We start from the raw sequence: 26,662 nt of genomic DNA, 5'->3' as shown, positions 1-26,662 counted from the left end.
TCACACCTGGAGCACCATGTTACATTCTGGGAGCCAAAATTTAGGTAGGGTGCAGATAAGCTGGAGAAGGAGACATCATAGTTCAGAGGGGAAACGGCTGCCCTTGGAGTCAAGAAATCCTGGTTTGATTCCCAGGCCAAATTCACCTGTGTGTCTTAGGGCAAATGACAGGATCTCTCTGAGTCTGAGTCTCAGCATTTGTAAAATGAGGAGATTGGTCTCGATTTCTCAGGTGTCTTCTGACTTTCAATGTCTGATCCTCTAATCTCTGATACTGGGAGGACAACGAAGATGCTGGAGGACCTTGAGTCTATGTCATAGAAGAACCAGGGGAAGGAATTGGCAATGGCTGCCCTGGACAAGAGAAAATTCCAGAAGGACAAAATGGCCATGTCCAAGTATGTCAAGGCTTTCTGTATAGAAGGATTGGTGCTGCTGTGCTTGACCCTAGAGGACAGAATCGGGAGTGAGGGATACCAGGTGGAGCGAAGCAGATTATGTGTGATGTCAGGAAAAACAGCCAAACCACATAAATTGTCCAAAAGGGTCATGGATTCCCTTGGTAGTTAGGAGCTGGCTGACCACTTTTCAAATATGTTGTGGGGTTTTTATTTTTCAAGTATGGGCTGAGCCAGAAAAACATGGAGGTCTCTTCCAACCCTAGAATTCAACCAACTTTCAACAAATCCTTATCAAGCCCCTACTATCTGCTAGGCGCTGTGTTAAGCTCTGAAAATACAAGACACAGTCCCTGCCCTACAGGAGTTCCCTGTCTGATGAAGGAGAAAACATGTATAAAAGTAAGCACACTATAAGATACATATAAAGCAGGTGGAAGATAACTTTAGAGGAGAAAACATAAGCCACCAGGAAAGGCCCCCTGAAGAAGGTTGCTGTCCAGGAAAAGGAAGAAAGAGAGGCAAGAAAGGAGAGCAGATATGGGTAAGAAAGGAAATCCTCAATTCTCTTTAACCCACCTTTGTTGAAAGATGCCTGGAGGGGAAGCCCTGGGGAAAACAAGGCCTGGCCTCATGGAACTTACAGTCTATTAGGGAAATATGAAGTCAATGGGTCAAGGCCCTGTGGTTTTCTAGGTGATGGCATTCTTTTCCCACAGCAAGGTTGCAAACAGTTTATCATTTGTAGCCTGAATTATTACCAGAGGCTCAAAGGGCTAAAGACATCGTTACAGCTGGCATATGTATAGCACTTTGAGGTCTACAAAGCATTTTATAAGAATGATCTCTTTTTAATTCTCACAGTAACCCTGGAGACAGATGGTTATCATTATCACCTTTTTACAGATGAAGCAACCAAGGCAGACTAAAGTGAAGTAACTTGCCCAGATCACAGAGCTGTTGAGTGTCAGAGGCCAGATTTGAACTTGGGTCTTCTGGACTTCAGATCCAGCACTCTATCTATCCATTGGGACACCTAGCTTAGGTCACACAGCTAAGAATGCCAAAGGTGGGTGGGATTTGAGCCAGACCCCAATTCCATCTCTCTATTCATTATATTCTCAGATAAATACTTATAATAGCTAATGAGATACAAGTTCCAGCAAAAGGCCAAAGGGAACTGGTCATCACCAACTATGGAACAAAGGAACAGGAAGTTTTCTCAGAGAAGAAGGTGGACGCTTCAAAGGAAAGGCAAGAATTGGGAAGCTGAGGAAGGGGAGGGTGGGCATTACGGATCCAGAGAAGTAGGTAAGGTTGAAGAAATAAAGTCTCCAGAATTTGGTGAAGGCTTAGATTTGAGAAGTGAAGGGAAAGAAAGATCATCCCAAGGGTGAGAACATGCAAGCTTCTTAGCAAACCTTAAAGCATTACATCTATTTTTTTTTTCAAAATCAAACTCTAATTTTAACAAGGAGAAAGCAGTTAGAGGTTCCCACAGCAGAGATGAGAAGGGAGGGCATTATAGGCATAGGTGCCAAGGCATGGCATTAGACAGAACATTGAATATAGAGGTTAGTGTGGCTAGACTCTACTGGATTGAGAATACATATGAAAGGGAATCATAGGTAATCAGTCCAGAGAGATAGGCAGGATAGGTTTCAAATAACAAATAGAGGAATTTGCATTTTGGCCTTGAAGCAATGAGAAGCTACTAAAGTGTGTTGAGAAAGAGAGTGGCATGGTTGGAGGTATCCAATCTCTATTTTATAGATGAAGGAACTGATGCCCAGTTACTTATCCAGCACCAAGTAGGTGTCCTTTTCATGGCGGCTCATCACTTCTAGCATACTCCTCAAAAGAATCTTGGGCACCAGGAATTCTGACACCTACCGTGTATTAGGTACTGTGCTAAGTACTTTACAAATAGTATCAACAGCTGTAGGTGCTGCTATTGTCCCTACTTTACAGTTAAGGAAAATGAAGCAGACAGGTTAAGTGACTTGCCCAAGGTCAGATTGCTAGTCTCTTCAAATCCCTAGCTTCCTTGACAGCTCAGCTCAGGTGATACCTCCTAAAGGAAGCCTTTCCTAATCTTCCTTCCCTAGATTGTTAGTTTCCCCTCTCCTCCAATAATCCCATATTAACTTCTCTGGGAGAGAGAATGGTTGGCAGGTAGATTCCTGTACTGAGTCAAAAAAGACCAGATTCCAAATCTCACCTTTGCCATTTACTGGCTGTGTGACCACAGGCAGCTTATTTGAGCCTCAGTTTCCTCATTTGTAAAAATAAGAATAACACTAAAAGTACCTACTTCACAGTGTTGTTGTGAGATTCAAATGAGCTAAAAATCATTTTCAAACTTTAGAATATCATTAGAATGTCTAGCCCTAGTAAATTCAGTCAAATAATCATTTATTAAATATCTATCATGTCTCAGGTACAGTTCAAGGTACTAAAATTCTACTGGGGTGAGAGGGACACAGCATGAAACCAATCAATCAACAAATATTTCTTAAGAACTTGCTATGTGCAGGCAGTCTATGTTGGCAATGCCAAGACAAAGAATGAAATGGTCTCTGCTCTAAGCTCCCTAAGAGAAGTTTGAACCTCAGTGCTTGGCATGCCTTCCACATGGTAGGATATTAAAAATACTTGTTGAATAGGTCTGAACTGCTTTGAAGACATGTCCTGTCAAAGTTGTCCTTGTTCCTTCCCCTTGGGTTTTCCTTGGTTTTTGGCAGGAAGATGAGGGATGCTTTAAGTTCCCAGCCTCATTTCCCAACTTTCTGTGGTTTTAGGCAAAGACAATTAGCACAAACTTAGAATTCATTCCCTCTCTGCCAGCGTGCCCGTGCTATAGGCAAGGTGAACTAAAAGACTAAGAATCCTCAGCCATCTCCTCGAAGGCCAGCAGTGGGAGCTGTTGTCTAAATTCCGGGCCAGCGGTGGGCAGTGTCCAGCTGTAAGCCCAGGCACTAGCTCCAGAGGCCCATCTGGAAAGGGTGGACACACCCAAGCATCTATGGAAGAGTGACAAAAGGAAAAGAGTGCTTGAGTCGCAGCAGACACCACCCAGGTACCTTTGCTCCAGATCTGCTCGTCCTTCAGCTGGTTGGTCCCCACTCTACACTTTCTGTACAAGAAGGAAATAGGATGATGTGGACATTAGCACCAGGCTGCCTCCAACAGACTTAAAGATGTGTGGATTTCTGCTCAAGAGCCAGTTGACAATCTTTGCTTACTATAGTAATAGACAACATTTGGATTACAGCTTTTAAATGGACATTAATTACAGCAAATATTTCAGTGTGAATTATTAGATAAGTCAACATTACTGTTGTTCAATCATTTCAGTCCTGTCTGACTCTTCATGACACAATTTGGGGTTTTCTTGGCAAAGATATTGGATTGATTTGCCATTTCTTTCTCCAGTTTATTTTACAGATGAGGAAACTGAGGCAAACAGGGTTAAGTGACTTGCCCAGGGTCACACAACCAGTAAGTGTCCGAGGCCAGAAAGGAATTCACAAAGATGAGTCTTCTTGACTCCAGGTCCGCACTCTACCTCCTGAACATTTGCTATTTTTCAACCAGCACCATTGCAGTCCTTCTTGCCCAGTGCCTCCTCTCTTCCTCTTGGAAGGTTTGGAGAACTTTCCCCAGAAGGATGATAAAAAAGCCAATTCCTCCTCAGCATAGTGGAGATACAGTGGAAGGAAGATCACGTTTGGAGTCAGAGGACATAGGGCTAAATCTTAGCTCCGCCTCTAAATACCTGCACAATCATGGGGCAAATCATTTCACTTCTCTGGAATTCGGTTTCCTTATCTGTAAAATGATGGGGTTGGATTAGGCGACCTCTAAATTCACATCTATCTCTAACCCTCTCCTCTGAGGACTCTCTTGTTTGTTCACTTTTGAATCCTCAAGGCTTAGCACAGTGCTGGGCACATAGTAAGTGCTTTATAAACACTTTCATTCAGTTATTCATTCATTCATCCTATGATTCTATTATGTATGAATATCAGTATGCCTGGTAGTTGTGATGTGTGGGGCATGTATGAGTGTCACTGTGTGTGTGTCTCAGGATTGACCTGCAAGTTCCTGGGTGAAATTATGTAGCCTTTCTTTGGACCATTGTTTCATCTATTTAGAACTAGAAAGGACCTTAGAGGTCACCGAGTCAAATGTCCTCATTTTACAGATAAGAAAATTGAGGCTCACAGAGGGAAATTGACATCATGTGAGTAAAAATTGGCAGAGTGAGGATTTGAATCCATGTCCTCTGACTCCTAGCTCTCTTCCATACTCTCTCTCCCTCATTTTACAGATAAGGAAACTGAGACCTAGAGAAGAGCAGGATATGAACCCAGGTGCTGTCCTCCCTGCCTCCAAGACTGGAGATCAGAAGTATCAGTCATCTGGCATTTGCCATTTCACTGGGCAAGTGGAAGGGGATGGAGGTTCAGGAGCAGGCATGGGAATGGATGGATCCAGGAAAAAAGAGAAGAAAGGTATGGCTTCTTCGGAAGACAGAGGGAGAGAGAGAAGGGGCACAGTGGGGATGCACGGCACTTAGGAGGCATTCGATCCACATGCACAAGGGTCCCCCAGACTCTGCACGTTCCCCACTCAGGAATCCAGGGAAGTAAGATTAGCAGCACATAAACTTTTATTGTTTTAGTCCACGTAATTCAAAGCGATTTGAGAAGTGACTTATCCTCACCCACCCCCACCCCCAAGTGTGGTTGGAACTCCCCGTTGCTTACAGAAGACACTGACTGCCCTGTCTCTGTCCTCTGATGTCCAACCAAGCAATAACTAATGGGTTTCAGGGGCTCTACTTTCTGAATGAATATTTTATTGCTTCTTTCTCCTCACCCTCCCTTTTCTTTCCTCTTGGCTATGGGATCTTCCTCCTCCTCCTCTTTCCTTCCTTTCTCTATTCCCTGGTTTCTACCCATCTGCCCATACACATATCTAGGTCTCCAAATTTAAAAAAAAAAAAGCTTGGCCCATCTACACCATTTAGAATAATAGTAATAACTAATAATAGAGGCAAGTAGGTGGCACAAGGGATAGTGTTGGGTCCGGAGTTAGGAAGACGAGTTCAGATCTGACCTCAGACAACGACTAGTTCTATGTCCCTGGGCAAATCATTTATCTTTGTCTCAGTTTCCTCATCTGTAAAATAGGGATAATAACAGCACCTGCCTCCCAAAGTTATTGTGAATATTGGACCAGATGATAATTATAATGTGCTTAGCACCATGCCTGGAGGAGAGTAAGTGCTATATAAATATTAGATATTGTTATGGTACTCAGAAATTTCCATATAGTGTTTCGTTTGGTCCTCACAATAATTCTTTGAGGCAGGTGATATAATTTTCCCATTTTATAGATAAAGAAATTGAAGCTGAGAGAGGAGATGTGACTATACTATGATCACATAATTAGTGAATACACTGCCTCTGAAGTCAGAGGACTCGGCTCAAATTCCATCTCCAGTACTTACCTGCCTGAGTTAATTTGGGATCCCAGCCTCTCTGGGTCTTTGTTTCCACATCAGTAAAATAAGGGGGCTCAGGAGATGGTCTATGAGGTCACTTCCAATGATAGACGTAGGATCTTGAGGTCCTAAGTGTCTGAGACAGTATTCAAACTCAGAATTTTCTGACTTAAATCTATCCGTTTTCCTCTTCCCATTGCTAAACTTCTGGGAGAAAGTTGTGATACTCCAAACTTTTACTGACTCTTCATTCTTGTATTCCAGCTTCTATCCCATTGTTCAATGGAGACTACTCCCTCCAAAGTTAGCTAAGACCTTCTCATCACCACATCCAATAGCCTTTTCCTCATTCTTCTCTTCTCTCATCCCTCGCCTGCTTTTACAAGAATAGATCACTTCCTAATGTTTGAGTTTTCTCCTCCCTTGGCTTCAGAGACACCATGGTCTCTTGGTTCTCTCCCTACTTTTCTAGCAGCATTGTCTCTATCTCCTTCAGTCACTCCTAATCCTCTTCCAGAACCCTCACGTAGGATTTCCCCAAGGGCTTGCCCTCGACCCCCCTTCTCTCTTCATTCTTCCTCCCTTGGAAAGATAATTCACTCTCTCCTCCACCTCCTTCAATTTCCCTGTAAATGAGTGACCAGCTGTGACCTCTTTTGAGCTCCAGACCCCTTTGTCCCACTGCATTCAGAATATCCACCCTTCATATCCCATCTAACCTCACCTCAACAGGTTCAGAAGCTGAGCTTATCTTTCCCCCTAAATCTAGTCCTCTTCCTTCACTATTTCTGTCCATGGTACTGCCATTCCCCCTGACTTCCATGTTCATTCACAACCTTGAAGTTAGTTCTGACTACTCTCCCAAACACACCTATATGCCTTCTTACCCCAGTGCCATACTTAATTCCTACTCGTTCTTTACAGCCTAGTGTCTCCTCCTTACCACCTTCCTCGATCTCATCTTAGAATAGCCATATCCCCACCCTGTTCACCCACAGCCATCTGTCCAGTATCAGCCTAGACTCAGGTGCCAGGACAAGGACCATGCCTTCCCTCTTCTTCTGGAGGGGATGTAAAGAGGCTGCTTTCATGAATTTGGTTCTATTTGGTCTCCAGGAAATCTTGGAGAGGACAGAGGGGAAAACCAACTCATCTTCTAGAAAAAAAGAAAGTAAATGAACAAGAAAAATCAAGGAAATAGGTGTTTGGGTGCTTATGTGTCTGTTGGTAGTGGTTCCAGTATGTGAAGGAGATCAGGGAGAAATACGCATGGAAGAGTGGGTTGGATTCAGATCATGGAGGGCCTTGAATGCCAAGATAAGAATATTGTAATTTCTTCCCTAAGCTATGGGGAATCACTGAATTTTTTGTCTATATTACTTTGGTAGTTGTGAGAAGGATGGGTTGCAGAAGGGAAGACTGGAGGAAGGGGTATCAGTTCAAGGAATTATTTTAAGAAGTAGTCTCATGGTTGTCATTTGAGTGGAGAGCTGGGGAAAGCTGGGAGAGCTGTCTTGAAAGCAGAACAAGGATTGACAGTTGTTTGGTTATAGAGGGCAAAAGAGGGGAAAGCCTTAAAGATACCTCCAGGTTTCAAGCCCAGGGGACTGGGAAAATGGTAGGGCTATCCATAGAAACAGGGAAATCCAAAGGAGGAAAGATTTCAAGGGAAAGAAGACTTGTTCAGATTGGGTTATATAGAGTTTGAAATGCTGGTAGATCATTCAGGTAGGGATGCCCAGCAGATAGCTGGAGATCTAGGGCCAGAATTTAGCTTGGGGCTGAAGAGGTGAAGATTTGAGAATCATCCTAATAGATAGTTATTGAAGCATGGATGGTCATAGGATCCCTTAGTTAGATCTGGAAAAGACCTCAGTAGCCTTCCAGTCCCTTTTTATACATGAAGAAACTGAGGTAGAGAAGTTAAAGTGTCTTGTCTAGGATCAATTGGCTAGACAGTGACAGAGGGAGTTGAATTCAGGTCTTCCTACTCCCTTCTTACTTCCAGTCCAGCTTTGCCAGGTCATTAGGGTAGAATGTGAAAAGGAAAGTATTTCTAGGACAGGGCCTTGGGGCATGGGGAGGGGAAGGATTCACAGTTAGAGGAGGAAGAGGAACCAGAGGAAGAAACCAAGAAAGTAGGGCCAGACAGCTGGATAACTGAGAGATCAGCATCTCTATACATAGTTAGGTTAGATATGATGACCAGTTAACCAAAAATGAACTGGGTTCATCCTACGGAGCATCTCCTTCAGAGTGCTCCCTTTGGAAGACACATCACTGATTCCCAGTCACCTGCACCAAGAAGGAATGAGCAAGAGATCCTCATTACTCTATGGTCAGGCCCACTTCTGACTTGACCTAGACAAACGATTCTATGACCACTTCCTGATGGCTGGTCGATTGGTTGTTGCTCTTTGATCTTGAAGTGGGCCAAAATGACCTGTCAGAGTCAAGGTATTGTGTCCAACTCTGGCTGATCAGACCAATGTGATATCAGAATGCTCTACATGGGCTGGGCACAAATACTTCACATGAACAGTTGGAGTGGAGATGGCTCTAAATTTGTACATCTAACATTTCTTTTGAGCTACTGCAATTCTGTTTCACTCATAGAGCACAATGCCTTCTGTCATGTGGGCATGACATGCTTGGTGGTCCTGTGTCAGTGTCTTCCATGTTTCACAATCAATTCTAAAGTTTTTCAGAGAGACTTTCAGAGTGTCCTTGTATACTTTTGACCACCTCCTGACTCACCAAATTTGGACTCAATAACTTTGGGCTATTTCTAACATTTAAACCTACCCTTCAAGATAGATATTGAGAATTTGTGCAAGACTATAAAGACCTATGGGTTTAGTGGTCAAAGTGCTGGCATTGGAGGAAGACATAAGTTGAAATCCTACCTGTTGTCACTTACTAGCCATGTGACCCTGAACTAATCACAGCCTCTCTGAGATTCAAGTGTTCACATCTGTGAAAGGAAATGTTTGGACCCCATGACCTCTGAGGACCTTATAGTTCTAGGTTTATGACTATCATCAGCCTTTTCCAAAGACTAGATACATATATGCCCTGGTGGAGGAAGGGGGAAGGAATGTTTGAAGGCAAGACTAAGTTCTGGTCTGTTGTGTTTTGTTTTGTCATATGACTTTAAAGATCCTTCTCGTGTGTGTGTGCGTGTGTGTGTGTGTGCTTTGTTTGTTTATATTTGTTTTATTTGTTTATATCATGGAATCACAGATTTCGAGCTAGAATGGAAATCCTTTAAAGACATCTGTCTAAGCCAATCCCTACATTTGCTAGGTCATCTTGGGGCATTTCTTGGGGGTTTCAAACGCCTGGTATTGCAACTCGCTCTGTGATGCCTTAGGTAACTTATGAGGCTCAGAAAGACAGGCAGCAGGTGGCCCAGCACTGGGTTTGGAATCAGGAATATTCCTCTTTCCGAGATCAAACTTGGCCTCAGACACTTACTAGCTGTATGACCTTGGGCAAGTCACTTAACCCTGTCTCAGTTCCCTCATCCATAAAATGAGCTGGAGAATCATATGGCAAACCACTTCAGTATCTATCAAGACTACCCCCAATGGGGTCACAAAGAATCGGAACCTACTCAACAACAAAACAACGGAAAGGTTAGGGCCAAGAGATTAAGTGATGGTCCAGAGCACTCAGCTAGTTTGTGTCAGAGGTGGAACGTGGCCTTGCCCTCTACCCACAGCTCCTCCTCTTCATTGTAGAAGTGAGGGAACTGGGGCCCAGATAGATCTGGAGAATTGTCGAGGTCACAAAGCTCCAAAGTGTCGAATAGAGCCTGGAGCCTCTGATTCGAAAGCCGAAGTTCTTTATGTCTGTATATTCTTGGATATGTTAGTGAGCCGCGAGCATGTGTGTGTGATCTCTCATGTATGTATTAGCGTCTGGGTCCATATGTGCTTGTGAGGACACTGACGGGTGTGCATGCGAGTGTACTGGTGGAGGTGAAATGCTGGGAGCGCTGAGCTTTAGCCTTCGGGCCGTCCCGTGGTTGAGCCCTCCTTAAAGCAGCGCGTCCCAGTAGGGGACGTTCCCAGCCGGTCCACAGCAGGAGTGGGTCAGGGAGTAGCAGAGGCGCACCCCACCCCGGGACCCGCCCGTCCTCCCCCGAGTAAGGCCGAGCCGGAGTACAGAGCAGGGGCAACAGAGCGGGGAGGAGAGCGCAGCCCAGTCCCGCTCGTTCCCATCCCGCACTGCCCAGCTCGGCTCAGCCTGACCCGCGCAGCCCAGCCTCGACAGCCCAATCCCGTACAGCCCCAGCGCGCAGCCCCGCGCAGCGCGCAGCCCGGCGCAGAAGGCAGCTAAGCGCCACCAATTGGGCAGCCGGAGCCCAATGCAACGAAGGCGGCTGCAGCGCAACGGAGCGAGTGAGCGCCCGGTGCCGCGGGCGAGGCCGGACCCTGCCCCTGCCCCGCCCCGCCCCGCCCCGCCCCGCCTCCGGAGGCAGGCAGCCCGCCCGCAAGCCCTCCTGCCCGCGCCTCCCCGGGAGCGGCCCGGCAGCAGCGGGCAGCCGGGAAACGAGTGAGCGAGCCAGTGAGCGCGGAGCCGGGCGGCTTGGGAAGGAGCCGTGCCAGCCAGAGCCGGAGCAGGAGCAGGAGCAAACAGGAGGCGGCGGGCGAAGGGCGAGCCAGCGAGTGAGCAGGTAAGGAGCGAGAGCTTGGGGCTGTTGCTATAACAGCAGCCCCACGCGGGCGGGCCTGGGGCAGAGGCCGGGGTCAGTGGCAGTCCTGAGCCCCTGGCCGACCCAGGGGCGCCCAACTTTCTTCCCCCGGGTCGGGCGACAGCGGCTTTCTCTTTGCCCGGGAGCTGGCGATGCTGCCCTTTTTCGCGGCCCCAGGACTGCTCCTGCTGTCGCTGCTACTACTACGGGCTGCCCCGCTGGGACAGAGGGAGCCCTGAGCCCCTGCAGCCAGCCCCTCCTCCCCTCGCACCCCTCCAGGGCTCCCCAGCTCCCCCCCCCCCCGCAGAGATTTCCCTGAGAGAATCCCCTCCCCCGGAGGCTCCCTCTGCGTTCCCATGACCCCCTTATCCTGGACTTCCCCCCCATCGGGAAAACAGGGACGCAGCAAACCAGAGCTTGGGGGATTCCTCCTTTCCACCCCTCGCCCGCCCCAACCTTCCCGGTGCTCAGGAAACGTCTCCAGGCGTTAGTGTCCTCTTCTTCCCCCCCACCCTCGGTCCCAGTCCCCTGGTGGAAGCTTCCTTCCGTCACTGTGGCAATGTCGGGGGGCAGTGGAAGAAAGGGGAGTAGAAGCTCTGCTTAGAATTTTCGAGACCCCCCGTCCCGGCCATTCTGGGCTTTATTTTTCTTCTGGGGTCCGAGAGAGGTTTGTAGAACGGAACAACCCCCAAGGTCAGAACAGTCTTGGCTGGGGGGTAGAGGGAACGGCTGGGGGAGGGGGGCTCCCAGGGACTCAGGTTGGACTGGAGTGGGAGGACATTAGCTGACAACCAAGAGAGGCTTGGAATGGGGGGAAGAGGTCCCCTCATCTTTGGGGGCAATTGTCTTCCCCGCTTTCTATCCGATTACTGTTTTCTCTGATGTGGTTGTGTGTGGTTGTGTGTGTGTGTGTGTGTGTGTGTGTGTGTGTGTGTGTGTGTGTGTGTGTGTGTGTGTAAGGGGGAGGTTGAAAGGGGGAAATCTCGATAATGTCTTCGAAGGGAAAGAGATGTAGCTTCCTTTGGATACCTTTCAAACGGCTTTTCGTTGTGCACCTACTGTGTGCAAAGCCCTTTGGTTGTGTACATAGTACTCGGACTGGAAGAGATTTCTGTTACCTATACTGGAGCGGGCGGGGGTTAGAGAAGGATCTGAGCTTTGTGTTCTTTCTGTTAATGGAGGTATGGAGGGGGGGCAGGCATCTCGCCGTCGGTGGGGATGTTTCTGCATGTCTCTGGAGGACCATGGTGTCCCGAGACCAGTGGATTAGCTTGGGACAGGGACGGGAGACTGAAAAAAGGGGCTGAGAGGGGAGATTTCTCCCCGACCCCCCATCTCCCCCTCCCCCCACTATATGTTCTGGGAAGGAGTCCCTGCGTGGAAAATTGCGGCGAGAGGCTGCTTGCCCGACCCTATTAACTGGACAGGACTGCTGGAGGTGTCGGGGCCGGATAGGCAGCCTCGAACTGGGTCCCCAGACCCAGGCTCCCTCCCGTGCCCTAAGGCATCCCCTTGCCCACGTGCTTTTTTCTCTGAGGCTTTGGACTGAAACCTCTCTGGGGACCCGCCGAGAGGCTCGGGAGAAAGAGGTGCACGGAAACCCGGCTGCCTCGCCCGGCAGTTTAAGATTGTCAGACCTGCCGGCCTCGCCTGGACTGTGCGCTTTGACCAGCCGGGAAGCCGAAGGCGGCTTCTCCAGGCAATGACTCCATGAGAGTGGGCACTTGTTCGCCACTGGACTACGAGCAGGACCCTTCTGGGCTAGTCTCACCTCCGAGTTTACCCCTGGCAGGAGGTAAAGAAGAGGGCCCTGGCCCGCCTTGGAATTTCTTGGGGAAGGACTTTGGTAACTCCAAATCGGCTTATCCCAGGCTTTCCCCAGATCATAGGTTTCCGACCCCAGAAAGGGAAGGGACCTCGTAGGTCTCCCAGTCCAATCCACCCACTTTACAGATAAAGACGCTGGGGCCCAAGGAAATACAATAATCTCCCCAGCGAAGCACATACTTGCACACAGAAAGAACTTAATAAATGCATTAATATAAAATCTGAAAACAGAATTGAGAAACAGCTCCATGGATCGTTCACCCCTTGCGCAGTACCTCTGAATAAGGCTGTCTACTTAGCCATCCTTATAAGCAGCCTAGCTTAAAACTGTTTTTAGACAAGAATAATATTCTTTTAATTCATTTATGATGTGTGAAATGCTATATATATATATTTCTCATTTGAGCCCCACAACAACCTTATCATGTAGCTGCCATTAATGTCACAATTTTACAGATGAGGAAATTGAGGCTGAGGAAGGTTAAGTGACTTTGTCCAGGTCACACAGTTAAGTGCCTGAGGTAGGATTTGAATTCAGGTCTTCCTGACTCAATGTCCAGCTCTCTGTCCTCTGTTAACATATATTAAAAGATAAAACAGTGCAAGGGAAACCAGTAACTCTCTGAGGCAACAGGTTTATAAAAAACTGAGAGGCACAATGACTGAGCTCGGGTTCTCTCTTTGCTACTCACCTCTCTGGGCCTCAGTTTCCCCTTTTTGCATAGACTAGATAAGCTCAGTGGTCTCTGAATTTAGACTGCCCAATCAAGGAACCCACAAAATATGCAGATTATTGTTATTGTAATCTCAGCTGAAGAACAGGACCTTTAAGTGGCTGTCCAGGGCCAGTCCTGTATCTAGGCAAAAGGAATAGCTGTCTCAAAGCAATAAATACCAGCACTGATACCAAGAAATGCTAAGAAAGCCCTGCTCTCTCACCACCAGTCCGCCAAAGTGCTTAAATCTCTGCCCTTAGCATGTCATTCCTTTGTTTGTCTTCCTCTCCAGAAGGCAGCTATTGAAATACATTCATGTCACCCAGAAGGGGGTGACACATTTGTCTCTTGTCTCCATTACTGTGTCCTCCTCCTCTTCGACTTTTGAATCTTAGAATTCTTAGCCCTGGGAGATCAAGTGCAATCCTGTTGTTTTCCAAGTTAGAGAAGCTGGGGACCAGAGAAGGCCTTATCCCCAGAAGGGATCAGATTTGCTGGCCTCTGAAAGGGGATCTGGGAAGCAGGCCTCGAGTGCCATGTCCAGTTGGGAAAGATTTATTTTCTGAAGAACATAGATGAAGGAGAGGAGGCCCAGGGGAAAATTCCCTGGATACTGAGAGGACTGGAAATCATGCAGAACAAGGATCTGGTAAAGGAATCAGGGAGATGTAGCCTGGAGAAGGGAAAACTCAGGGGGCCATGGTGACTGCCTGCAAACGGGCTGTCATGGAAAGAGGGGATTAGCCTGTTCTGTTTGACCCCAGAGGGAAGAACCAGGAGCCAGGAGCAGAAGTGGAAAAGAGGTAGATTTCAGCTTTATAGAAGGCAAACTTCCTAATCATTAGAGCTTTCCCAAAGGGGAATGAGGTGCTTTGATAAGTTATGAGTTTGCTTGTCACTAGCAGTCTTCAAGTAATGGCTGGGCTTGTCAAAGAATATTGTGTAGATTGTGCCTGCTCACTGTGGTTTGGACCAGATGACTGAGGGTCCATCCAACTCTAATAACAAAAATTATTATTGTAAATAATAGCATTTTATGGCATTTGATTTACAAAGCCCTTTTCACACAGCCCCAAGAAGTAAGTTGGGACAATGAGGCCAGACTAGCCCAGGGTAATGTAGTCAATCAAGTTGGGAATGAGGATTTTTGAGAGGAGAGAAGGCAGGGTCCAGAGCCTGGAGGAGCTTGATACGTAGCTTGGATGTGGAGAGGGAGAAACGAGAAAGGAAGCTCCCAGTGAGAAGGTCCAGGAATTTGGGGAGTCAGAGACGTTGCTGGAAATAGGAGGTATCAGGAAATAGGAATCTGGACTCTGATTGTGTCTTTTCTAAGTGGAGATAAGCATTTTCCTTTGGGTAGGATGAAATAGACCTCCTCGGATTATTCCCACACTGAAAACCAGACTTTTATTTGTCCTGTGGAAACGAACTGCATTGGACACTCTGATGAAGAGGAGATGGTGGCTGATGCAGTTTTCAACAAAAACCAGTCTGACTGGGGGAGCCTGTGCCTTATATTTAGGGTATCATGGACACCCCAGAGACTCAGTGTGTAGAGATTAAGGATGCTGGAGTGTTATATAATGTATTATAAAATTCACTTCTCCATTAAGGATCCGACTTTTAAAAACGGGATGATTCTGTAGTTCTCATGGAACTTGGAGGCTTCATTATAGTGTATCATTGTCAATCAAATAGCCAATCAACAAAAATTTAATAAACACTTACTATGTGCTAGACCTTGTTCTAAGCTCTGGAGATGCAAAGGTTTTTGCCTTTGTGAGATAGTCTCTGTCCTCAAAGAGCTTCCATTCTATCAGAGTGTATTATACACGTACATAGGTGTTATATGTACAAAATGGATACCAGGTGTTGGGTGGAGGTGCCAGCAGCTAGGAGTTTCATGCAGAAGATGGTCCTTGAGCTGTATGTCAGGGGAAGAGAGGGATTTTAAGAATACATTCTAGGCTTAGGGACCAGCCTGTTCAAAGCCATGGAAATTGGAAATAAGCATGTAATGAGGAACAGTAAGAAGTCTGGTTTAGCCAGAATGTCAAGGGGGAGGACAGTGTAATAAGAATGACAAAGGAGTTTGGGGTCAGACAGGCATAGACAGAGGGGTGTACCTCCTTTAGCCAAGGGGGTGCTGAGAGGGATATATGGGAAAACGGAAGGGAAAAAAACTCAAGACTAGGAGTCAGGAGAGCTGGCTGAGGTCTTGTCTTAGGTCTGGAAAAGACTCACTTTGTAACCTCAAATTACTTGACCTCTCTGGGCCTCTGGAAAATAAAGGGGTTGGACCAGATGGCTTCTGAGGTCCGTCTCAGTTCTAATGTTCATGGACTTCTGGGTAATAATTCAAGACAGTGTATGGTTAGTGGGTCAGGCACCAAGGAGTCCAAAGATGATCATTGTGAGTGGCTGGGGAAGGCTTCAAGGAGTAAGCAAGTAAGCAAGACTTGACCCGTATCTTAAAGGATGGATGGGTGGAATTAGGGTAAGGTGAGGAGGAGAGAACTATGGGAACATGACTTTGAACATAACTTTACCTCCCCTCTCCCCCCTTCCTGGACTCCACCAGGAATCCTTTGGCCTCTCATTCTCCTTTGCTTCTAGACTAGTCTTCCTACTCTTATAATGGCATTAAGTCCAAACAATGCCTAACTCCTTTTACTTAACACCAATAACCCTCAACAAATTCTAGCAGGATTATGAAGCAAATACTTTGTGAGCACTTGGGGTGGGGAGGGAGAAACAGAGATGATCACCAAGACCTATCCTAGGTTCCCTAAAAACAAGTCACAAAATTAACCATGTTCTTTGGCTGGGTTAATGGACTAGCACCACAGATATCATGTATGTGAATTTGGTAGTGATGATGATGATGATAATAATAATATTTGTATGGTACTTTAAGATTTGCAAAGTGGTTTGTTTGTGTTATTTAGTCCCCCCAACAACCTTTTGAGGTAGGGAATATTATCAGTCATCAAACATTTATTAAATGCTACTATATTGCTGGCACATTGTTATTCCCATTTTACAGAAAAGAAACTGGGGGTAGGAGAGGTTAAGGAACTTCCCTACAGACACATATGTGTCAAGTGGTTAAGGTAGTATTTGAACTCAGGTCCTTCTGCCTCTGTCTGGGACTTTCTTTGGCAAAATATTTCTTTTATACTTATGAACAAAAAGAAGCAATCTGGCCTGAATCCCAAGTGGCCAAGCAGGTGGTATGGAAAGAACACCAGCTTTGGAATCTGCTGACTGGCTTCAGATCCTATATCTGCTACTCCAGAGACAGTGATGGTCTCTGTAAATCTGGGCAGAGTAGTTCATCTCTCTGGGCCTCGGTTTCCCCATCTGTAAAATAAAGAGGTTGGTTTAGATATCTAAGGTTCCTTCCAATTCTGAGGCTTGTGAAGTTTACATTTACACAGACTGTTGAATGGATCAGTGTCAACTACGAAGACTTTTCTAGAGAAAGGCCACAGGGCTTTTGTTCTCAAACGTGAACTGGTAATATTTTTAGCATTTGCATAAATGAAGGCATGTTTATCAGGCTTGCAGGGAACACAAAGATGGGAGCAATAATGAATACGTTGAATGACCAAAATCAATCTCATTCAACAACCTCTTATTATCGACTATATACAAGGTGCAGTACAAAATGCAAAAACAGCATTTAAAAATGGCTACCTTCAAGAATCTACTTTCTACTGGTGGACAATAATGTTAATAATAGTAACAATTATTATAATCACTTTGAGATTCCCCAAATATTTTGTGACTATTATCTCATTTGATAATGGAAGAAAGGTGGTTTTATTATCCCCATTTTACAGATGGGCAAATTGAGGCAGAGGCTAAGTGACATGCCCAGGGTCACATAGCTAATGTGTCAGAATTCCAGTGGCAAGCTTTTTGTCTGCTACACCTTGCTGCCCATGCTTTAGGAAAATTATTTTAGCAGCTGTGTGGATGATTGGTTCTGAAAATGGAAAGTCTAGATGCAGGGAGCCCAATTAGTAGCTTCTTACAATGGTCTATAGGTGAGAGGTGATGTGTGAATGTAGAAAAGGGGACAGTGCAGGAGTTATGATTTACAAGGGCTAGCAAGATTGTAGGTGCCTTTATCTGATCAGTAAAAAGTTAAATTGGGACAGATTGTAAAGAAAAAGTGAAAAAGGAAAAACAACCAAATATGAGGTTTGTGGAGTCTGGCTTGGCCAGCTTCCCTGGTGTTTTCGCTTGCCCACAAATTCAGTGTTGGCCAACAGGGTGATCTGCCTGCTCCAAACCCTCCTACCAGCTGAGGCTCCAAGAACAGCAGGAATCTGGTGTCCGGAATGGGGAGGGGATCAGCCAGCTCCCTCCCTGTCCTCTGGCCCGGTCAAATGACATCTGAAGCATTGTGCTCAGTTCCGGGCACCACATTTTTCGAGGGTCATTGACAAACCCGTGTTGTCAGAGTAGGGTGACCGATATGGTGGTGCAATCTGAAGTCTTTGTCATCTGAGCCAAGGTCTCAGGGGCAGGAGATGGTTTGTCCAGGAGCAGAGAAGACAAGGGGGATGACGATTTAGCATTTCTGGGGCTCTGAGTCCAACTCCTCTTATTGGGCAGACGAGGAAACTGAGACCCTGAGAGGTTTTGTGACTTGTTTGGAATGACAGGTGGCAGAGCCAGGATCCAGGCCCAACTTGGCTGGCTATGGACCCAGGGCTCCTTCCAGCATATCACACTGTCTCTTGGACAAGGTCACTGCCTTCAAATGGCTGTGAAGTCTCATTCATTAAGCACTTACTATGTGCCAGCCTTTGAGCTTGGGACTGACCATACAAAGACAAAATAAACACACCCCTACCCTCAAAGAGCTTCCATTTCCTGAGGTGAGGAATGATTGCATTTGTCTTTACCCTTCTTTTTGATATTGTCATTCTGTCCTAACTCATTGATATTATTGTAGAGTCTAAGGGAGATTGGGTCGCTGCTCAAGGATCTCAGGTTCTCCAACTTGAGCTAGTGCCTTACATAATGTTCTGCACACAGTAGGAGCAAAATAAACATTTGTTGAATGAATGATTGAAAAAGTCAGAGGGTGTGGATGGAGGAAATGCCCATGGACAGGAAATGAATCTAGGGATAGATTTTGGGGCAATGAATTTTTATTAATTGGACCTGGGTTTGAATTCTGACTGCCATTTGCCATCTTTGTGATCTTAGATGAGTTACTTAACTTGGATGAGTCTCAGTTTCCTCATCTGTAAAGTGAGGGGTTGAACTGAATGGCCTCTGAGGTCTCTTCCAACTTCAGAGCCATCCAGAGAGGGCTAAAGCAAGGAAGTGAAGGGGACAGGGATTTCCCTAGCCAGGTAAGCCCATCTGTGGCTAAATCTTGTTAAAGTTTGGGTCTGACACCTGTCTTCTAGACGGTCCTGAAATCTATGCTTTGATCATTTCAGTTTCTTGATCAAAATTCCTTTGGAAAAACCTCCCTCCTTCTCTGAACTATGTACACTTAAGGGTTGGGGGAAAGGGTTTTCCTGTTGAACTTGGCAAGGGTGAGGAAAGAGAGACTAGGGAGCCAAGCAGCCAGGAGGTAGAGGGCCGGCAGCTGTGAAGGTTGGCTCCACATTCTTCCCGGGTGATTCATTACAGGAACATTCTAACACTTTGAGAACTGTCCAGCAATGGAACAGTCAGGCCGCCTTGTGACTACCCAGTGAGGTAGTGAGCCCTCTGTCATCAGAAATGTTCAAAACTTGGCCTGAGCTTGTCAGGGATTTGGGCAAGGTAATTTTTTGTGGACAAAGAGATTGGATAAAATCACCTTTGAGGTTCCATCTGAGTCTGCCACATGCATCTCCCCATTCCTTAGGGGACTGATCAGCCAGGGTGCGCATTAGACAAAACTTCCGGCTTCCCCAACTACATTGAGGGGTAGAAGAAAGGAGGAAGAATCCTGGCTGGGGTGAAGGGTGTAGGAGAAAGACTCCTGGAAGATTGGAGCCAGCCAGCATTCTAGAGAACAGAGCAAACTTCTCATCTTTTAGAGCAGAAAAACCAAGGCAGAAGGGATTTGTCCAAAGTCACACAGAAAGGCCATTTGTGACTGCCATTCTGTACTACTGGACTTTTAAAATGTTGCCTTTTATTAATATCTCATGTCTAAATATCTCAGTCACTTCTGACTTTTCCCACTATCTGGAAATTTATCAAAGAAAACCAGCTAGATAAAATCACCACCTCCTGTGATCATGACTGATGGTGTATACACCATTCTGCCCTGGTAGTCCCCCTTCTTTTTGCTAAGGTGGGAAAGAGTCACTTTATTCCCTGTTCTCTGGGACCATTATTGACTTTTCAGTTACTCAGAGTTCAGTTCGCTTTTAGTGGTGGTGACTCTATGTATTGGGTTTTTCATTTTTTTATTGATTTCATTTGTTTTTATATCACTTTCATTTCCAAATATATCCTCTCCCTCCCCTCCCCCCATCCAGAGAACCAACCTCTGAAACAAAGAATGAAAAAAGAAAGGGGAGTGGGAACAGTTCAGCAAAACAAAACGAATCAAAACAAAACAACCAATATATCAGCTGGGTCTGATGGTGTATGCAGTGTACCACACACGCAGTCCCCCACCTCTGAAAAGAAGGGAGAGAGGTGAACATTCTCATCTCCTCTTCAGGGCCAGTCTGTGTACACTGTGCCACCTGACTTGTGTGCCATGTTGCCTAAGATTTCCTGGGTTAGTAGCTAGAGAAGAGTCCCCAGGGAGAAGCCAGGGAAGAGTGAGTTTACAGTTTGTGTTCAAATAAGGATCGCAGAATCATTGACTTGGAGCTGGAAAGGACTTTAGCAATCATCCAGTGCAACCCTTTCTTTGTACAGATGAAAACACTGAGACCCAGAGAAATTAAAAGACTTCCCTAAGGTCACACATCTAGTAAGTGGCTGACTTCCCGTCCAGTGCACTCCTGTGATTATCCTGCGTGTGTATTCTCAGTCAGAATCAAAATCTAACCAATCTAGAAGCTTCTCCTTCTCCCCCACCCTGGACTCTCTTTTCCCAATCTGCCCTTAGAGCCTTCATTCACACTCTAGTGTCCATGACTAATGAGAGCATCAGCAGCCAAGCGGTTCTGAGTTTGAGCAGTCATCAAAGCCACTATTGAAAGGAGGAGACTCTGCAGCCCAGGTTGGGCTTCGCAAGAGACTATAAGGAGCCCTCCAGACTCACCAAAGCCAGCAGGATCCAAGGGAGATGGGGTTGGATAGCTAGGACTTCTCCGAGCCAAGGAATTCGGATATGAGGGAGGATGGGCGCTCTTTTTTGGCAGAGACTGACTTACCTGGTTCATCATCCCTAGCGATCAAGCACAGTGCCTGGGAAAAGAAGGTGTTTAACAGTCATTTATCAGCTTACCAACTAATAGAAAGCTCACTGAGTTAATCAGCTCGTATGTGTGTGTTCGTCCTTCATTGCCAAAAAAGATAATGCCATCAGAGAAATAATGACATGACTTGCACTTGACTTTGTTTTGAGGGAGGGCTGTGCAGGTCACCAGCCTCACTTCTCTTCCAGAGCCATCTGAATCGTGACCAGATATTCATCAGGATGACTGGAGATGACCCAGGATGAGGCAATTGGGGTTAAGTGACTTGCCCAAGATCACACAGCTAGTGAAGTGTCAAGTGTCTGAGGTGAGATTTGAACTCAGGTCCTCCTGACTCCTGCACTGGTGCTCTATCCACTGCACCATCTAGCTGCCCCTGATCAGCTCATAGCCTAGAACTCAAGAGAACCTTGAGGTCGTTTGTCCAGCCCCTTCATTTTGCAGATGAGGGATCTGAAGCCCATGGTGGGGAAAAGACCTGTCAAGAGTCACATGGACATGTCAAAGCTGAGAACTGAACTCGTATCCTGCAGCTCCCACCGTGCTATATTGTTTCCAGTTGTCTTTGATTTTCTCTTTCTGGCCCTCAGTTTGCTTTTCTTCAAAATGAGGGAAATTGATTCTCTACTCAATCTAGTCAAACTAGTCTCTAAGCCAATCTCCCTCGAGCTAAGTGAGTGCATTGGGATTTCTCCTTCGCCTCGCAGCCCCATTGCTGAAAGCAGCAAACTTACCTCCTGAGCTGTATCTTCCATGGACTGGGAGAAAGCAGGTCTGTGTCAGGTTGGAAGAGCCTCATGTTGCCCCTCTGAGCTTGTGAATAGGTTACTAGAAAAAAATGTGTGGCTGGGTGGTGCTGTCTCCTTTGGAAATGTATGGGTAGTGTTGAGGGGCTGATTCAAGGTCAGATACCATAAGCTCTGCCCTGTCATCATCATCATCATCATTATATAAGAAGCAGTGTGGTGCAGTGGATACAGAGCTAGCTTGGAACCTTGAAGACTTGGATTAAAGTCCTGCCCCTGATACAGACCAGCTGTGTGACCCTAGGCAAGTCACATGGCCTTTTCAGTGCTCTAGACAATTTTGTACCAACCTGTACCTAGACAAACATTTGATGTTATAGAGGGGATTCCCAGTTAGACTCAATAGCAGTCGAGGTCCCTGGCAGCCTGGAAGAGGCAATTTCCTCACCTGGGAACTCCCTGTGGTAGTGAAACCACAAGCCTAGCCATGATCCGTCTATTATTAATAACAAGCATCAATATTAGTTCTTCTGGCTACCTCTTCCAAGATCCTCCAGCTGGGGCAGGCAGAGGATTGTCATCTGATGTTATTAGTGTGAGGACATCAGCTTTCAAGAGCTCCAGGGGCAGCTGTCCAGACGTGACTCCCGGGGCAGACCCTGGCACAAGGTCTGGAGGTTGCTCTAGGGCAGGGAAGTTCTCTGCCTTTGATGGGACTTTAGGTAAGTCTCCTCTCCCTGGGCCTCAATGGCCTCCTCGGTAAAAGGAGGGGCCTGGGCAGGTGATGTCTAATGGGACCTTCTGAACCCCCCCTCAGGGAATTCTGGGACCTTGCAGGAACATTTGAGTCGAACCCCAGTCTGACTAGGAATCCCTTCTCTAACATCACCAGCAAATGTTTATCCAGCCTCTGCTTAGAGGCATCCAGGTCTGGGGAGCTCACGACCTCCCAAGAAGCCATTTCTAATCGTTAGCTTATCTGTGGCCTAAGTCAGTCTCTGTGCGCTTGGTTTTGCTCAGCAAGACTGGGCTCACTGTCCCCATTGAGGGTGAGTCTGGGGTAAAGGTCACCAGCTGGCTGCATCCCAGACTTGGAGACAGATATAGGCCAGTATGGAGGAAGATGGAGAGAGATGAACAGAGACTCGGAGCTCTGTGTAATCATGGGCAAATCCCACATGATTTAGAGATGGAAAGGACCAAGGATGGCATTGAGTGCACCTCCCTCATTTTACAGATGAGAAAACTGAGGCCCAGAGAGGGGAAGCCACTTGCCCAAGTTTACACAGATTGTAGGTGTCTAAACAGGGTGTCGAGGTGGTTCAATGGATGAAGCACTGCATCTGGAATCAGGAAAGCCTGAATTGAAATCTACTTTCAGACACTAGCTGTATGACCCTGGGCATGTCACTTAACCTCTGTCTTAGTTTCTTCAGCTGTAAATTGGGGATAATATAGCACCTGTCTCCCAGGGTTGTTGTGAGTATTAAATGAGAAAATATTGTGAAGTGCTTTGCGTGTTAGCTCGAGCCTAGCATGTAGTAGGTAATATTGACATACTCATGATTGTTACAAGTATTATTACTGGTATTATATATAATATATATTGTATATATGTTATATGTATTACATATAATATGATATTTTATATATATATACACACACACACACACTTCCCCAGTCAGTTCTTCATGAAAGTTCTTCCCCATGAGGTTCTTCACTCATAAATGCTTGTTAGCATGGGCCAAGCTAGAGCTCTGTGGCAGGGTCTCTAAGGGGGTGGTGATGGGCCTCACACCCATCAGGGGTTGATCAGAATGGGGAGAAATGAGAAATCCAGGTAAGGAGGAATTTAAGTAAGAGACAGAACATGTCTGTCTTTAATGGGTGCCCCAGGGGAAGTGGTCAAGTCCTGCATGGGGTCTTCCAGGGTTCAGAGGATTGGGGGTGGGGAGGTGACTGATACAAAAAATGCCCTGTGGACACTGCCTGGAGAAACCTGGGGAAGGGGAGGTGAAGGTGCCATGGTGGAGGGAAGTGGTGGGACTTTTTCAAGAGTGGGGGATTAGACAGAAAGGGAGAGCACCAGGCTCCTGAGGGAGGCTTCCACAGAAGGTGGTGTTTCTTGGGATGAGAAAAGAATGAATGTCCGGCATTGCGGAGAGTCAATGGAAAGGCATGGAGATGGGAGATGTAGGGTCATGTGTGTGTGTGTGTGTGTGTGTGTGTGTGTGTGTGTGTGTGTGTGTGTGTGTGTGTGTGTGTGTGTGTGTGAGAGAGAGAGAGACAGACAGACAGACAGACAGACAGACAGACAGAGGTATGGAAAGGAGAGCAATATACAAGGAATGAAGTAAGATTGGTCACCACATCCAGATTGCAGAGGGTTGAAAAGCTGAAGGGAGGAGTTTCTCATTTATTCAGCAAGCAACAGGAAGTTAGTGTAGCTTCTTGAGCAGGTAGAGGGCCACCTGGTCAGGTCTTAGCTACTGAAAAGTCCCTTTGGTGCAGGCTGAAGAATGGGTTGATCTGGGAGAAGATTTAAGGCAGGGAGACCAATTTGGAAACAGTTACAAAAGTCCAGGCAAGAAGGGACAAGGGCCAGCAGTGGAGAGAGCAGTGGATGCAAGAGATGCATAGGCAGAGAAGGAGCAGGATTTGGAGCCTGCTTGGGTCTTCAGGAGGAAGGAAGGGAAGATATTGAGGATGACACTGAACATGTGAACGTGGAAGGTCACAAGGGGGTGGTGCCCTCAGCAGAAACAGAGGATGGGTTTGGGGCTGAGATAACGAGAGTGGTTCCAGCATGTTCAGTTTCAGATGTCTCTGGGACATGTCTAGGGAGCATATGGTCAACTTGGAAGAGGCTGGGACCCAAGATACAGACTTTGGAGTCATCATCATAGAGATGGCGATTCAACAAGGTCACCAAGGGACTGAGTGGAGAGAGAAGAGGGCCCAAGATAGAGCCTGGGGGACTATCCATAGGTAGTGGCCACAGTGACAACAAAAGGAGCAGTGGGACAGAAAGGAGGGGAACCAGGGGAGAGCTGGGTCATGGAAGCCCAGGGAAGAAAGAATCTAATCAACAATGTCAAACGCTGACAGGTCCAAAAGGATTCAGATGGAGAGAAGGCCATCAGTTTAGGCAGTTAGGTGATTGTAGTTATTGGCGTGTCTGTAGTAAGCAGGCACAGTATTATATACATATGCGGTATATTCACACGTAGGGTATGCACATAGTGTGCATATGTTTGTCTAAAGACAGTTGTGTGCGTATTGTCTTCATGGTATGATTACGTAGGCATCTGGTAGATGGGTACGGTGATTTGTGAACATTCTAGGCACAATGGGGTATGTGCACAATTTAGGGAATAGGATACACAATTTTGTGTGTTTGTGTGATTCTTGGGCAAAGATAACCCTCACTTGTTGGTTGAAGGGAGACCCAAGTCAAGGACGGGAAAAAAGTATATGAGGAAAGAGGAAAATCTAAGATATTGTATAATATGTCACCAGTTAATTAGTCAACAGGGCACAGTGCTTGGCACCAGGGGGAGAAAAAAAACAAAAATAAAGCAGGAGTTTCTATTCTGATGAGGGAGACAACTCCTATAAGTCAACAAAAAAATGAAATAGCAGGCAATTGATGGAGGAAGGCATTAGCATGAGGGAGTCCTTGTGGAAGGGCTGCTTTGTAATGAACTCGGAAGGTAGAACACAATCGTCAAGATCTTGTTTCTATAGGGCTCTAAAACTGGCAGAGGACTTTTCCCAAACAACTGAGTGAGGTAGGAAGTTTGTAAGTACAATCATTCCCATTTTACAGATAATGAAACTGAGGCTGAGAGAGGCAGCACAGGTCCAGTCAGATGTCCTGTCTTCAGGTAGATTACATCATGGGGAGTCACCAGCTGACTCCTCCTGATGAGGGACTCTGATAACTGGAAAGGTGCTGGCCCTTGGGTCAGAGGCATGAGTAGTCCTGAGAACCCCAGCAGTGAAGAATTGTAGGCTTGGAAGAAATTCAATTCTGAAGCCAAAGTGGAGAGCTGAGAGTTAGAACCCACAGCTCTCGAGCTGAGGGGCCAGAGGGGCAGACAACCTGTAGAAGCCAAGAGGAGAGAGAGAGAAAACAGGAAGTTTGTAAGCAGAGAGCTGACTCACACATGTCCAGGGAATGGAACTCAGTGGAAAACATCGGGCCAGAGCAGGAGGTGGGCTGCCGCTGGGACAGCAGCTTTGCCAACGAAGTCAGCAGGGCCCAGAGGGGATGGGACCCTGGTCTCCAGAGACCAGGAGAGGGCCTAAAACTGACAGAGAGAGTGGAGTTAGAAAGGACCCTCCCCTCTCCTTGCCAAGAGTTCCCTTCAGCCCAGCCCCTTCTCCCCCCTCCCCACCCCCACACATACATATATATACACACACACTTTCACGCCTCTGTCTGGCCGCTGTCTCTCCTGCACTGGTATTTTTAGACTCTGAGATTCTCCTGTCTGTGGGCCTAGAACATGGTGTACCCTTTTACAATGATCAATATGGTATGGGGCTATTTATAGGTGCCCAGGGACCCCGGGGCCTGGTGGAAGGAGAACCTCTGGGGCCAGGCCTGGAGGGTAGACATGGGGGAACCCAAAGCCTGATTGAGGGAGCCTCTGGGGGCAGACCTGGAGGGCAGCAATGGGGGAACCCTTAGGCATAGTGTTTAGGTAACAACAGGGACACCTCGAGACCTGAGCCTCTGCAACTGGCCCTGGACAACAGCAATGAGAATTTTCTGGAGCCTTAGGGTGAGGATGTCAGCCTGCGCCCAAGAGGGGCCAGGAGGAAAACATGGGGGACTCTGTGACCCAGGATAGGTAGATGGGATGAAATGGGAAGGCTGTGGAAGTGAGAGAGAGTATATGAGCTGAATCAGGAAAAAGTGTCCTGGGCCTTTGGGTCACACTTTCACATTCTGACACTTAAATCCATGAGATGTGAGAGTTGGAAGGCTCTCAGGGACCATCTAATCCAGTTCCCACACTTTACAGATTTTCAAACTGAGACCTACAGAATGGAAATGACACATCCAAGGCCAAAGAGGTCTTCTCTTGTCTCCCTGAGACCCTTTCAGGGTCACAAGGTCCAGGCAGTTTCCATGGGCCAAGCTGCCCAGGTGAAAGTATTTAAGAAGCCCTCAGAGGCCAGAGGGATTCCCCTGGCTTTTTTCTTCCCCCAGACCTCAGGGTTGCCCAATATCTCAGGCCCCAGAAGCTCCTCATATTTCCAGCCTGGTTTTTCCCCCTCCTTCACTTTAGGACACAAGAATACTGTTTCAGGGCTGCCCCAGGTAGGAGCATGTAGAGGCAGCATCCAGCATTG

The 26,662-nt window shown here is 46.7% G+C and overlaps 1 protein-coding gene across 5 annotated transcripts in view; it reads left to right on the top strand.

The window, feature by feature from the left end:
* The first annotated feature begins 10,446 nt into the window (after positions 1-10,446).
* The window catches only part of SCN5A (sodium voltage-gated channel alpha subunit 5), a 176,463-nt gene continuing 160,247 nt past the window's right edge, over positions 10,447-26,662 (top strand). For 4 of the 5 annotated variants that reach the window (XM_072598942.1, XM_072598938.1, XM_072598943.1 and 1 more), the window contains exon 1: positions 10,447-10,591. The gene's annotated coding sequence lies outside the window, so the exon portion shown is untranslated. Of the gene's footprint in view, positions 10,592-11,843; positions 20,860-26,662 lie in introns of those variants that run through there. The other variant, XM_072598940.1, reaches the window with a different exon arrangement.

This window comes from Notamacropus eugenii, chromosome 3 (genome assembly GCF_028372415.1).
Source record: "Notamacropus eugenii isolate mMacEug1 chromosome 3, mMacEug1.pri_v2, whole genome shotgun sequence".
Lineage (NCBI taxonomy): Eukaryota > Metazoa > Chordata > Mammalia > Diprotodontia > Macropodidae > Notamacropus > Notamacropus eugenii.
Note: the sequence above shows the minus strand (reverse complement) of the source record. Positions and strands in the feature narration are given on the sequence as shown.